Source organism: Rhipicephalus microplus, chromosome X (genome assembly GCF_043290135.1).
Source record: "Rhipicephalus microplus isolate Deutch F79 chromosome X, USDA_Rmic, whole genome shotgun sequence".
Lineage (NCBI taxonomy): Eukaryota > Metazoa > Arthropoda > Arachnida > Ixodida > Ixodidae > Rhipicephalus > Rhipicephalus microplus.
The window spans coordinates 80,223,501-80,237,789 of record NC_134710.1 but is presented as its reverse complement, the minus strand read 5'-3'; the positions used below and the strand labels follow the sequence as shown (position 1 = coordinate 80,237,789).

General features: G+C 52.2%; 1 protein-coding gene across 8 annotated transcripts in view; it reads left to right on the top strand.

The window, feature by feature from the left end:
- The window catches only part of Atx-1 (Ataxin 1), a 187,311-nt gene that overhangs the window by 123,983 nt on the left and 49,039 nt on the right, over nt 1-14,289 (top strand). For 2 of the 8 annotated variants that reach the window (XM_037427305.2, XM_075877200.1), the window contains exon 1: nt 6,303-12,759. The exons of the other annotated variants lie outside the window; for them this stretch is intronic. The gene's annotated coding sequence lies outside the window, so the exon portion shown is untranslated. Of the gene's footprint in view, nt 1-6,302; nt 12,760-14,289 lie in introns of those variants that run through there. 8 annotated transcript variants of the gene reach the window in all.

The window sequence follows — 14,289 nt, the reverse complement described above, 5'->3', positions numbered from 1 at the left end:
TCAGCTGCGGTGCTAAATCTGTCCCGTCGCCCGGCTGGACGGAGCAGTTTGCGGCGGCGCCTGATCGGGCGCTGTGAGCTGTCTCCGACGCGGTGTGAAAACACCGAGTATACATGCCATCCTCGGGTCGCTGTGGCTGCGACCGGGGGGGGGGGGGGGGGAGGGTTGCCACGCGCTGTTTACGCCGCACTCTTTCGCCGCCGCGGGCCCCGTATTCTGCCCGGACGCCTTTATGTCACGCCATGGTACGCTCGGCGCGATAAGCTTAACCTCCGCCCGTTCCGCCGTGCCTTATCGTTTGCGCAGCGGCACTTGGAGAGAAACGCTCTATTTTTATCTGGTCCGTTGCATCAGCGGCCGAGGCGCGCAAGAAGGACAGATGGCCGTTGAGATGGCCTTGCGTCATCGCGCACTATACTCGCCGCAGGCTGTCTGGTCAGCGAAAGTGGTGGGGAGCGCAATCGCCGACCTCGCCGTTGCTTCATTGGCGGTTCGTGGCATTCGCTGACATCTCCGCGATTGCTCGCGCGACTTCCCCGAACGTTTCCGCGCTGATATCCCGATGGCTCGCTTACGAATGCGCTCCCGAATTTAGTGAAACACGACGCTCGAGAGTTGCGAGTGGCGTAAGCAGGGCCGATAAACATCAATTCCGCGACGAACGGCGCTCCTTGGCACGAGCGCAATCCGTGACGCTTCTCCACTGCTTCAGCACCCATCGTGCATGCTGTATGCAGTACTTTTTTACTGTACTATATACTTACGCCTTTTACGCTCTTTCACGTCGCTCTTCGTCTAAATAAAATAATCACAAGGCCAGTGAGGAACGCACAGCACAGTCACAGCGAAAGCTATATAGAAGAGCGACCTTTCAGAACCTTTTATAAACACTCATAATTTTTTGTTTAGAAGGCCCACATTCTCTATATGCTATCCTTCATCATTGTTTGAAGAAGCGTGGTATCTGACTTGCAAGGAATTTTGTTCAGCCCCGCGGTGGTGGTCTATAGTGGCAAATGTACTTGGCTGCTGACCCGCGGGTCGCGGGATCGAATCCCGGCTGCAGCGGCTGCATTATAATGGAGGTGAAAATGCTGTGTAGGCCTCGTGTGCTCAGATTTGGGTGCACGTTAACGAACCCCAGGTGGTCGAAATTTCCGGAGCCCTCCGCTACGGCGTCTTTCATAATCATGTGGTGGTTTTGGGTCGTTAAACCCTACGTATCAATCAATAAAGGACTTTTGTACAAATTTTTATACAGTGGCTGGCGACGATGAAGAATAATGCCTGAAGAGGGTATGTGCCACGAGTTAATAGAGGATCTAGAACAAGCTTTTGTAATGGGTTGGAGCGTTGGACGTCCCACGCGTTACGCAATTAGAATTGTGTGACGCCTGGTTGTTCCTTGGCCGTTCTGAAGCGCTTAATTGCTCATACTAACCCAATTCCTTTCCCGTCACCAGTCCAGCCTACGGCAAGTTCGCAACGGAGCTTCAAGCATCGGCGTGGCTCTGTGGTAGACTACTGGGCTGACACGTAGGGAACCCGGGTTGGAATCCCTCTGTTTCTCTGTGTTTCTTTCTCGCGATAGTGGTTACGGACACCGGCGGCGGCGGCGGACAACTACGGCGCTGCACGTGACCCTTGTTGTGATCCCATAACAGCTTTCGCTGTAAAAACGCTTTTTTGATACATTTGATTCCCGATTGAGAAGTGTTTAAATCCGCGCACTCTATCGGCGAGGTCATTGACGAGCTGCTTGCTCATGCCGCCGAGTGCTGCGACGCAATCGATATATTGTTAAGTGGCTATAATGCATTGATTGATTTGTGGGGTTTAACGTCCCAAAACCACCATTTGATTATGAAAGTGGCTATAATGCAGGCAACAGGGCGATGCGTTATGGTGATAAGTTGTTTGAATTTTTGTATTACTCTCTCCACGCACATAAAAAAAAAGGAAGAAAATGCTTCGTGCGTACGTGACCGCACTTGTTCGGTAATAGGACTTATTCCGTAATAATGTTCTCGCGACGCACTCTCTGCCACACGTGTGAAAACATAAATGTCTATTTGTGAATAATTATGTGCGTCAGTCTTTTTCAGTGAAGGGGAATTTTCGCAGCCGTATTACGCTTCTTTTGACAGCACAAGCACGCTCTGTGCTCCGATTCTATTTGACCAGGTTATTTATACACTCACAGCCACGCTTATAGCAAGCGTACGTAATCACGACCCCAGGGCTCATCAGTCAGTGCAACCAGCGCTATAGGGGATGCGAGCTTTCTGACGTCATAGACGATGGCGAAGCAACAGTTGCGACCTGCAGCCGACATGCGACATGGACAAGCCTAGCTGGCCTTATCATGGTCATCCGGTCCATGTGATCAGCAGCCCCCTGACCTCCACACACGAAATGCTGTCCCATGCAAGCGACGAAAGTTGTGGTCTATATAGATGCCACATTTTAAATGTGAAGCATTTCTTTGCGTACCGCAGCCATTTTTGGCGTCTATTTACGTACCTATCTATCTATTTAGCCGCACGCGTCTGGGTATGCTCTCATGGTCACCCCCTCAAGTTGGCCTGAACGAAAATTAGTACGGGAGGGTAAGATGGTCTGACAAATATGACGCGCGGATCAGTACATTAATATTGTCACAATCCCGTCACGTACGTCGTCGAACACTTCCCGCTAGACAGTGACACATACCCGCGGGCGGGTATGTGCTGGTACGCGTCATAGTTGATTGACAGTATGTATACCCAGGGACGACGAGAACACACATGGGTAACTTAACGCGCGAGCTTTAAGAAATACCCGACACCGGTAGCGTCGACTCGACGAATGCAAAGAATAAATGTCATGGTCCCGGCTGGAATCTAACCCAAGCATTCTGCGTGGCAATCAAGCATTCTACCGCAGAGCCACGCCAGGTCTCGGAACTACTTTTCAAATAGACCATTATTCGTGAAACGTCGATTGTGGTTGCAGTGCTGTCTATTCAATTTTATAAACATTACATATATGTATTTCTATATGATACAATCGGTCACATCGGGTTACCGTCACTTTGTTGGTGTCATGCGCTGTAGTTGATTTATGTAGCAGTGTCCAGGGCTACCATTCTTGCAAGCACCAGCGCTTCATATCAGCTTAGCGCTTCTGGTGTTGCTAATACTCATGTTCCTGTTGGCATCGTTGCGCGTGAGCGAACAACAGGTTAAATAAATATCTGCAACTGTTCAACATATGTCAGTGCGTGTAACATTTGTACATAAATTTAGCGTGATTTCATAACGTGTCACTCAAAAAAAAAAATACAACACGGTCACCTTCCCCCCGCATCCTTCGCGTAACGTCGATTCCCAAGGTACGCGGGCTCTGCCGAAATTTTATTGTCCTTGCCCTCAAAATATTCGTGCATACGTCTAAGCCTTCGAAGGGTTACTGCGGTTGCGGCTTTGCTCACCCCATACGAGGTGAGCGATGGGAGTTAGCTGCGCACACTGAACTGTATCGTACACAAAATGGCACCCCCCTCCTGCACGAAAATGGCTAACGATGCATTTGCGCGGTATGCTGTGAAATGGAAGGATCAGCGTTTAGCTAAAGCTCCGCTGTTCTGAGAACTTCCTTCTGTATAAAGTGGGCTGAGTGTGCCGTTCTGGTATACACGAATAGGCTGTGCGAGCCACCGACGAGCAACGTGCCAGCAAGCGTGGCAGTCTCTCTCAACCGCCCGGCGCGACCAAATCTTGTCTCCCTAGGGCAACGAAGCGGCGAGCGATACGTCTCGCGATACGGGACGATCCTGCGAGCTGCCACGACGACCGCGCTGGCTCGGTTTCCACGCAATGCGAACAGACGTCTTCGGAAGACCTCGAAAGGCGCGCGTGGAATTGTGGCGGACTCGTGGCAGCGCGCTACACGCGCACTTAAAAGCTCAGAACCCGCGGAAGACGTCACATATGTACATCGACGAAGAGCCGAGGGCGGCCTTGACAAGGGTGCGGAGTATATATCAGCGCGACGTCGCCCGCCCCCAAAGGTCAACGAATGGCGAAGGAGCGGCGGTGAAACAGAAAACGTCGCTGCTCCCCCGTCTTCAGTCCAGCGCCAGATAAGCCTCGCCGTGGCGCTATACAGCAGCACGGGGATTAGCGGCCTGTTTTCCGCCGAGCGAGGCTGACGTTGATCCCGACTCGGTGGTGAGCGTCAGAGTTACAACCGGCCCCGACGGTAAAACCGCGCCATAGCGGCGCCCGCCGCGTGGCACAAACAACGCCAGCTCGCGGATGTTTCGCCCGCTGGTTACGCGTGCGATGCAGCTAAACCATTGCCTCCGAGATTAGGCAAATTCATGTCATACCCGTAATTCCCATGGTCGCTAAACGATCGCTGCGCCAGAGTTCCTTGGCCATGGCTGAACCCTAGAGTTTCCTAAAATTAACTATAGAGGGAACTTTGGCGCTGCGATCGTTCAGCGACCGTGGGGATGATGGGTGTGACATGGATTGGCCTAATATTCGTGCTTTCGCGTGACGAATCGCACTTCTGGCTTCCTTTATTGCTGTGTTTTGGTTTTGTTTAGAATTTCAAAAAAAAAAAAACCGTTTTGAACTTCGTGAGTTGATTTGAAAATGTGATCCTAAAAGATGAAGGTGGTGAAGCATAACATCCGATCATTTGCCGATTGTGTATTTCGGGACAAAGCAGCTTCAAGCCACGCGAAGCCAGAACGAACGTTAAGTGCGAATACTAGGCGAATCCGTGTACTACCCATAATTCCCATGCTCGCTGAAGCGCCATGCATTGCAGTTTATCATAGGCATTAGCGCCAGAGTTACCTCTAGTGTATGTTTGGGAAACTCTATGGGCTAACCCGCAGTAGCCAAGTGCCGCCGATCAGAGTTGCCAGCGTCACATGCGCCACCTTGCTTTGTACACCAGCTGTATTCGTAGCGCCTTGCCTTACAGTTACCTACAGCCGTCACCGTTTGCGTGACGTGAAACCAAATCACTCGAGACACAACTAGATAGTCGAATTATCTTGCGTTCAAACAGTTGTCCGTAATTTGAAGCGATCTTGATGCCGAAACACAGTGTTAGCCGAGCTGGTGTCCACTCCTCATCATTGTGGCAGCTGCACATAATGCGCCAATAAGAAGATAGGGTCTCAGAAGCTATGCTTGTCTGTGAACTAAAACTTTGATGCCCCCTTAAATAAATCGCATGGCCTGATAACCTCTCTGCCTCGAAACAAATTTTTGTCATATTTTCAGTTTTCTTTGCGGATCAGTGACGCACAATTAGTTTCGGATGCGATTATGATCTCGTAGATGGTGCTCCTAGACATTCGTTTCTACCACAATTTCGCCTGCGAATGGTCAAGTCAGCATTAATTCGTAAATAGGACTATTTTCGAATCCTTCAATGAATGTCGCCATCTTTTTGATAAGTTCCATCCCGGCGACAATAGCTTAGACACTAAACGTAAAAAAGCGTACTTCTTCAGGTAGACTGTTCAACGCGAGTGTTTAAACACCTGTGAAACCGCTCGTTTGCTCATAGTCGTATATTACTATAAACTTTAAACAAGCCTTTAAAACACGTCTAGTCACAGATCGACGGTACATCAAAGGGCGATTTGACAAAAAAATTCATTATTCTGCTCGCTCCTCGCATCATCTTTTTCGAATATTACGTTTGGATACACCCTAGGTCTCTTACTGTTACACTGCGTGTCTAATTCCGTCGAGTCCAAGCATTGAAGGACTCTGGTTCAAGTCATCCTAGCAGCAGACGGCCGCATTGTCGACCAGCTTGGACGGGGACGAACCCTTTCTGCCCCACGGTTAGCAGAGGGGCCTCATGGCCAACACGTGCCGAGGAGGTGGTGGTGCGAGCTCCGGTTCCTGCGTTTAGCACGCCTTTACGACGAACTGCTCTGAGGAAGGCCGCAGCTGCTGGCACCCCCGTCCTTGCCGGGCTGCGGTTCAGACAGAGCTGGCCCGTAGTCGACGCAGCTGCGAGACTTCCGACTGTTTTCACCATCGTTCATCACTGTTTCTTCGATATCCCTCCTGCGGCAGTGCAGCACGGCGAAGTGCTCGCTTCTTCGCCGGGCGAGGGCGGTGGCTTGTTTTGCTCGCGCTCCACTGGCGTCGTGTTACGCCTGCGTCGTCCACGCTCCTTGGCGCGCGTGATCTGCCTCGCGCGCGCCACAATGCATTCCTGTAACCTGACACGCGGCTGAAACTGGCGACAGCCCCGCGAAACGCCGGACGGCCGGTCGAATGGCGCGAAAATACTCTGGAGAGGCGTGCACACATAGGTCGAGTGTTGTCGAGTGTTAGAAAGTAAACGACACGTGTGCTGCGAACAGCGATTGCGCCCCCTTGCGTCACCAGGTGTGCAAAACGAGATCGCCGCTTCCCCGAAACACCGACGGACGCCTCCTCGCGAAAGCCCGCCTATCTGTAGGGACGTCAAGGCTGTTTTCTTGGTAAGCATTCTGCATGGGGCCGTACATTCCAGCAGCTCGCTGTAATATTTTTTTTTACGTTCCCTTCGCCTTAATCATTGCGCACCGCTGCTTCTGCCGGTTCTGCGCGCGATAAGCACAACGGGAAATTTCAATGAAACGTTATACAATCAGGCCACACAGCCCTTGTTTTGCGTGGGATCCATTTGAGCGGGCTTTCATCGGTGGCTAACTTTGTGCCATTCGCTTAATCAGGACGGAAGCGAGGTGACGACGCGTGAGTATGTATACATAATCTACGTCGGATGCCACAAAAATGCTCGATGCCGTCCCATTGTGGGTATCACCGCCTCTCGCCGCAGTGTGACGCAGCTGTGAAGTGAACCGTTAAGCATCAAATTTCCTCCGTGACGCTCCTTCCGTGAGCGTGGTGGATGCGTGGCATGGGGCCCGTGACCCGAGCGGTGTGGACGATCCCTTCCGGGCAAAACTGCGAAAACGGGGTCGCGACCAGCCATGTCCCTGGCGGCCGAAGCAGCATTGATCGGCTGTCCTGCGGCGCCTGTTCCGCGTGTCGTCAACGCTGCGAGCGCTTCTCGGCACGCCGCGCTCAAGGTCACGTGCCGATCAATGCGGCCGGTATGAATGGGCTGCCACCCGAGGCCCGGGCCCCGCGCAGTCCCACGTGCCCTCCGCTGCACGTGCCTCCTCCGAGGGATTCGCGCGGTCCGTTGCGAACGGCGAACAAATGACAGCAACCGTTATACAGACGCATGGCTTGTGCGCTATCGACATAAACATGCTTCAAACGTCACGGCGCCGTCCTATCGTGGAAGCGAGCACATACAGCACTGGCGAAACCGGCCGGCAAATGAACGCTGTCGCCCAAACTGCGCAAGTAGCTATCACAAAAACTTCCTGTGGGGCTATCACGTATATACATCTGACTTCGTCGAGTTTCGTCAAGGTGTTTATGCGAGGGCTACGCAGGGAGAGGCGAGTTCGCGCTTTAATTCCTGCGGATCAATCGACGCATGGTGATACTCATTGAATGTTGCGATAGGCAATGAGCGGAGTTTGTCATGGCCTCAGAATAACACGAATTGCTATTTCGTTACGACGACTGGAAGCTACGAAACTATACGAAAAAAAAAAGTGTTTTGGGAACGCGTTTACAGAACTTAGCCGCTCTCTCTTTACGTCATATTAATCGGCGATGGTGAGAAGCACGCTGACGCAGTATGCGATGCATCTGGCTGCCGCACCCCCTTCCCGTAGGCGTTGAGCCACTGCAACAAACGCGCACACGCCATTCTCGCCGCGTCTATGTATCTCCCTCAGTGCACGACGAGGTTCTGTCTCGCACGTGAAAGGTGAGACTGTGGCTGGTGCCTGAATCGCGCTGTAGCTGTACTCGTGTAGCGTTTTCGGCGTTGTGCCTGGCATCGCGCTGACGGGCAGGCGCGGAGTGCGTAAAGTGATCCACCTTTCGTCAGCCGGTATCGCCAAGCGTGCGCGTCGTGCATGTACGTGCCTGTTGTCTGTCGCAACGGCGTACGCTTGGCATTCGCCGCCCGTTGCCTCGTGCAGCATTGCAGCTTCACGAGATATAAAGAAAAAAAAATACGTGGCTGCTTAGGATGCCTTCAGTTCGTGCAGCCGCCCGTCAACGATTTCGGAGAGCGCAACGTTGTTAGCAAATGTGCAATGGCTCTTGTAGCTTCGCCGGGTAGTTTAGATTTGCTGACTGCTTGAAAACCATGCAATCGTTTTATCTACTGTCACAGGCAATATTTTTTTACTGGACTTTTTTTTAAAATCACGTTTGGGGCTTCATTCGTGCCTGCTTTCGTCGTGAGACCGTGAAACTTTCAAATTTCCTTGGCCATCGAAAAAATTGGTCATCTTTTCATAGGTGGCAGCACTCGATATAAGGTGTTATTACTGGTGCCCTCAAGCCGTTGGGGATCCCAAGCGCTTGCGTTGTTTCGTACTCTATTCGGTGAATGGCAGAACACAAAAACTGTACAAAAGAACTCGAGAGCTGGGGCGGTACCTCGGGCGTCGACGGCCCAGCACTAACTCCCAGGGTGCCTTACGCATTCACCTAAAATTACTGGACGGTGAAGACCATCCTATTTTTCTTTTCGCTCCCTTGAACCCATCCTGTGCCGCCACCTTCCGAAAGCTGTCTGCACCGAACGTGGCTTTGTATTGCCTCCGTGATCGGCATACCTTTGGCAAAGCTATGATGACGTCATAATGGTACGGTACGTCGTGTGGCGTCACAGATTTTCGCGAGCTTTGACGTAATCTCGTTCATTCCCCACTCTGCAGGATGCGAGACGCCGACGGTCAAATTTCGCGCGTGATAGGGAATTCGAGGCTTTCGCCTTAATAATCTCTCTTGGTTCACTTACCTCGCTTCTACCTACGGAAGTAGAGAAGGTTCACTGACGTCAAAGGCCCACTCGCAGTCAGTGATGTCCACCGTAAACACACCATAAATGACCCATGGCGAACCGTGAGCTACTCAGTGCACCCGATTCGGCAACCGCAGTCTGGCGCAATAATGGTATGCACAGTACTATTAGGGACAATTCAGCACGCAGGCCTGGAATTAGCACGTGGTTGAAGCGTTCACGGAGGGACCGAATCGGTCCCTCCGCTTGACTTCTTTTATAACTATTCGGTCCTTAACAAGGTTTTCGAGGAATTCAATAATCATAGCTAGAAGACAACACGGGCCTTGGCAGACAGGTCCGAGGCGTTCTCTGTGCGTCGACTGCGCGGAGGCTCACGTGTTAAGGCGTTTATTGCGAAAGGAACAAACCACGCCTGACACATCCAAAATGGGGTGCCCTGAGAGTTCTGAAAGAGGCAGCCTGAACGCATATATAGCTTACACGTCTCTCACTATTCTGCGTCCTCTTTACAGCGGGGCGGTCACCTGTAAGTTTCAAAACTTAATATCTAATGCGACCTACGGGTTAGGAAGGCAAGCGGGTTAGGGAGAGACAGGAAGTTAGGTGAGCAGATGACATTAGGAAGTTCCCGGGTATAAAATGGCAGCAGCAAGTACAGGACCTATTTTGCTGGTGGTCATGGGGGAGGCCTTTGTCCTGCAGGGGACGTAGTCAGGCTGATGATGATGACACTGGTTTTAACATTTCATCCCTGAGAAGAAAATGAAAACTAATTAATTTATAACTGTGCGTTTCGCGGTATAGGCTAACCAATGTAGTTTCATGCTGTATACTTAAGTTTTGTAATACAGCAGCAGGAGCTACAGTACACACACACGGTGGCTTTCGTATAGTCATGGGTGGTCAAAAGTCTTTCCGAGAAAGGCAACTCGGACACAACAGTAGGTCACTCTAACAATAGTTCTCTTGCAGTGGTTCCAACGGCCGATTCGGAGTTGTGCGTACTTATCTACTACCTCAGCGTAACAGTTTCTCCGTTGAATTTCTCAATCGCTAGTCGCTATTGGCTCCAGTATTGGCCTCGAGGACATACCGTGGCGCCACCTACGTAATGACGTCACTCATAGGATGCCTGGTTGGCTTTGTCTGCTGGAACACCGCATTTCCTGCGCTTTTGCCGTGGGCACCGTACGCGCTTCCATTTGTTTTGAAGCTCAGTGCTTCAAGAATCGGTAAAGCTTGATAATACGGGCAAGCAAACTACGAATCGGTGCCCCCGGTGGCACTCTCGTGTCTAATTTGCATCGTAAAATTGCGACTTAGAGACGGTGCAGCCATGGGGGACGATGCAAGTGGTGTCGCGAAAGCAAAGCTGCCGTATTCCACAACTACTATCCTATCTGTGATGTCAAAACGATCGCAGCGCTGGCCTCCCTAGTGGAGGCTGTCGCGGCTAATTTCTGAAAAGCACGGCGTCATTTGCAAACCGCAAGCTGTAAAGATGTGCTCCGTCAATCCTCATTCCTAGTTATTCCAAATCTAGTCACCTGAATACTTTTGAGTACGCAGCGAAAAACATTCGAGAGATGGTATTTTTTAATCTTAAAAAAAAAAACACGAGGGAAATTGCCATACTTTTGCTTTTCTTTTGAAGAAACGAGGTAGTCTTGAACGGCTCAGATATTGGCTAAGGCGCGCGCATTTTCCCAGTACTTCGTGACGTATGGTGTCGAAAAACTGCCGGTCCCTCTACTGAGTCACACCCCTTTTCGTAATTTATATGAAGGGGTTGGTTGTACTCGGTAGATTTCACGATTGCCTAGTAGATCACATGGCAAAGAAACGTAGCAGAGACACATGCATTTGGGATTGAAAGACAACCCAGTAGTCGCCAACGCCAGCAAAAATAACCGAGTTAGAAAACCTTGCGAGGTATGGCTTTCTTGTACGTCAGAATGTCAGGCACAGTGGCGCTGCGTTCCGTCCTCTCTTTTTACAGCGTTGTCACAAAGCGTTTCGCGTGTTTGGCGGTGGCCGGGCGAGAGAGCAGAATATTGATTTGATTGATTGATATGTGGGGTTTAACGTCCCAAAACCACCATATGATTATGAGAGACGCCGTAGTGGAGGGCTCCGGAGATTTCGACCACCTGGGGTTCCTTAACGTGCACCCAAATCTGAGCACACGGGCCTACGACATTTTCGCCTCCATCGGAAATGCAGCCGCCGAAGCCGGGATTCGAACCCGCGGCCTGCGGGTCAGCAGCCGAGTACCTTAGCCACTAGAAGAGCAGAATATTCTTAGCGCAGGAAAGTTACTTTGTAGATTTTGGCAGATGAATTCAGACTAATTTCTGAAGTATTTGGCAAGATTCAGCAGCATATGTTATTATGCTTTGGTTCTGCTATCCAATGATTTATTCAGGATTATAATGTTTTCTTTTGTGCAGTGAATAGCGTCCACATGGGGAGGAGGTGCGTGTAAGGACTTCTAACACAGGGGCCCATACTAAAAACGTTTTTACGGTTTGACTGACTGTATCGATGCGCCCTACCTAATATTGATATGCAAGATATCATCCGCAAAGCAAAGGTAGCCGGCCATAGGCGTACTCAGGGTTCTCCTATGGCGCGCCCCCTGCCTCTCTTGCCGACTCCCTTCTACTGAGGCCCTTCGATCAGAATGCAGAGCAAGTACGAGGTACTGGGTTCGTGGAGGCCTCTGATAAGTTTCCCCATTTTCAAATCACAATCGATTGATTATTCCCACTACGCCTTGCAGATAATCTGAGAAGTTCGTAGCGCCCCGCCGCGGTGGTCTAGTGGCTAAGGTACTCGGCTGCTGACCCGCAGGGCGCGGGTTCGAATCCCGGCTGCGGCGGCTGCATTTCCGATGGAGGCGGAAATGTTGTAGGCCCGTGTGCTCAGATTTGGGTGCACGTTAAAGAACCCCAGGTGGTCTAAATTTCCGGAGCCCTCGACTACGGCGTCTCTCATAATCATAGAGTGGTTTTGGGACGTTAAACCCCACATATCAATCAATCATGAGAAGTTCGTAGCGAATTGCAACCGAATTCTCGAAGTCGCGTGCTGCTCCTATGGTGCCACTATATAGCACATAGGAGGCACCGTGACGTCCGGAAACGTTATCGCTGGGTGCAAGACCAAGCAGCGGCACCTATGGCTGTCGGATTGCACCAACTGTGAAACGAAAGTGACGGCGATATCTAAACAAGTGATACGCTAGTGCAGCGTTCTTCGATCTCGAACCAAAACAACAACGGGCGGGGTACTTGCACCGTCTGGCCTCCTCGCATGCTGCTAAAGCCACTGTTGTGAAGGCCCCTTATCATCCCAAGGGCTCTACGAGGCCCTACGCGGCTGGTTGAGCGACCGGGCATCACCCACAGCAGGGGCCCCGCAAACTTCGCCGGGACGCCCGTACGCACTCGGCGCGCGCGCTTCGGCGGCGACACGCACGCACAGTTTTCGCTCACGTGCCTGCGTGCTGCACGCGAGGGAAAGCGCGCGGAGAAAAAGGCCAAGTGTCAACGAACGTCGGTCGAGGGAACGTGCGGTCAGCCGGCTCGGGGCGAGAGGGCTGCCCGGGGATGGCAGCCCCTCTCCCGTGACCTTGGCGGCACGTGGGGGCGCTGGTGCCGCCGGCCCTCCGCTAGTGCTCCGCACGACCGGCAGCGGCGCTAGTGACGGCTGTTGCGGCGCCGGAGCTCGTGCTGGTGCTGCTGCCCGGGGTCTCACCGGTGAAGCGCGCACATGCTGACGAGTCGGCGGCCGGCGCTTCGCTGGATACAGCCGTGCGCCGCGGCTCTTCGCCTAAACAACCAGGTGAGCACATACTGCACGACACGCGAGCCGTTGCTGCAGTGCGGCTGGAGACGCCACGGCTGCGCGCCTTTCTTTAAGCGGCGCGAGCGAAAGCACCGTGCCAATGACGTCACGCGCGACGAGCCAAAAATAACGGCCTATTGGGCACCACATTGGCGCTGCTCTGCGAGCTTTAACTGCATTTCCTCGGCCGTCTGTGCGGGTATTATCAGCGCAACAGGTTCTGGTCGATGGCGCGAACTGTCTTCCAGTGCATGTTGCTTCGCTCCTGTACGCCTTTGAACGCTTGCGCACTCGTTGCACCGCCTTCGCCAATCAGCGTTGTTGCCGAGGCAGTAGACCCGCGTGCGCGATTGATGAACTGCGACTAAAGTCGCAATGTCCGCAAGCGCGTTTGACTCGTGAACAAGCTGTCACTCGATCGCAACCTTTTGTGGCAACGCCTGTACCGACGCGCCGCACCTGCAAATTGTACTGTCTACTTCGCCGCGTGCGATCAAATTGCAGGTATCGTGCTTTTCGAGTTCATTGCGCTGTTTTACAACCTCCCGTACGTATTCGTAGATTTGCCACAATGCAGTATTCGAGAAAGATAAAAAATAACGAGAAACGGGTGAAGCGGAAAAGAGTGAGAGGGAGACCAAGCTCGCCGCCGTGCGCGTGGTGACTACTGGAAGCGTTGTGCAAAACCGGTACTCGTAACGCCAGCACGCTCCTTGTTTTCGCCTGACGCGTTGCCCTCTGGCTTTCTGCGTGCCCTTGCAATGTCTTACACGTATAATTGTGTGCGTCGCTTGCATTCTCTTGTTTGTGCGTGCACGCATCCGCTCGTGCTCCAGCCCGCTCCGACCTCGTGGTCGCCACCTCAATGCATTAGGCGTCACCGGGGGGCCTGCCCGCCGTGACGCGCGTCGCAAAGCAGCAACCAAGGCCTCGCGAAGCCGGAGAGTGCAGCCGCAGAAAGAACGAGACGCGCTCCGTGACCAGAAAGAAAGCATTGCAATCAATCACCTTCTCTCGAACAAGCGGGCTTATTGTCAAAAACAAAGAAACACATCGCTGCTGTCTGGATGCGCGCGTGTGCCGACTGCAACGGGTGACGCGAGCAACATGCTGAGAGGCGCTTGAGCGAGCGATATGCGCAGTAGCCTCGCTCCGTCAGGCAGTGCACTACGCACCCCGCCAAAAGATACATCTTGAGTGGCGTGTGCTCTGAGCTGCTGAAGTCCACTACTGTGCGTTGTCTGCACCACACCTGTAACAGCTTTAGATGTCATATTAGTGCGCTTTGTAAAGCGGGTCGATGTGATTATACTGCGTAAGAAAAAAAATGTGTGCACCTTACAATGAACAAATTGCTTAACCCTTGTTATTATCACAGTTTTGACGACAGCGGCCGCTAGGGGACCAAGAAAAATGGCAACAATGAACACGTTGCCTGCGCAGATTTCATCGTTCATGGCCCGCAGCGCGTGCTAACTCGGGACGGTTTAAGATTGCGGACCCTCATTCTTCGCGATAAATACGAGA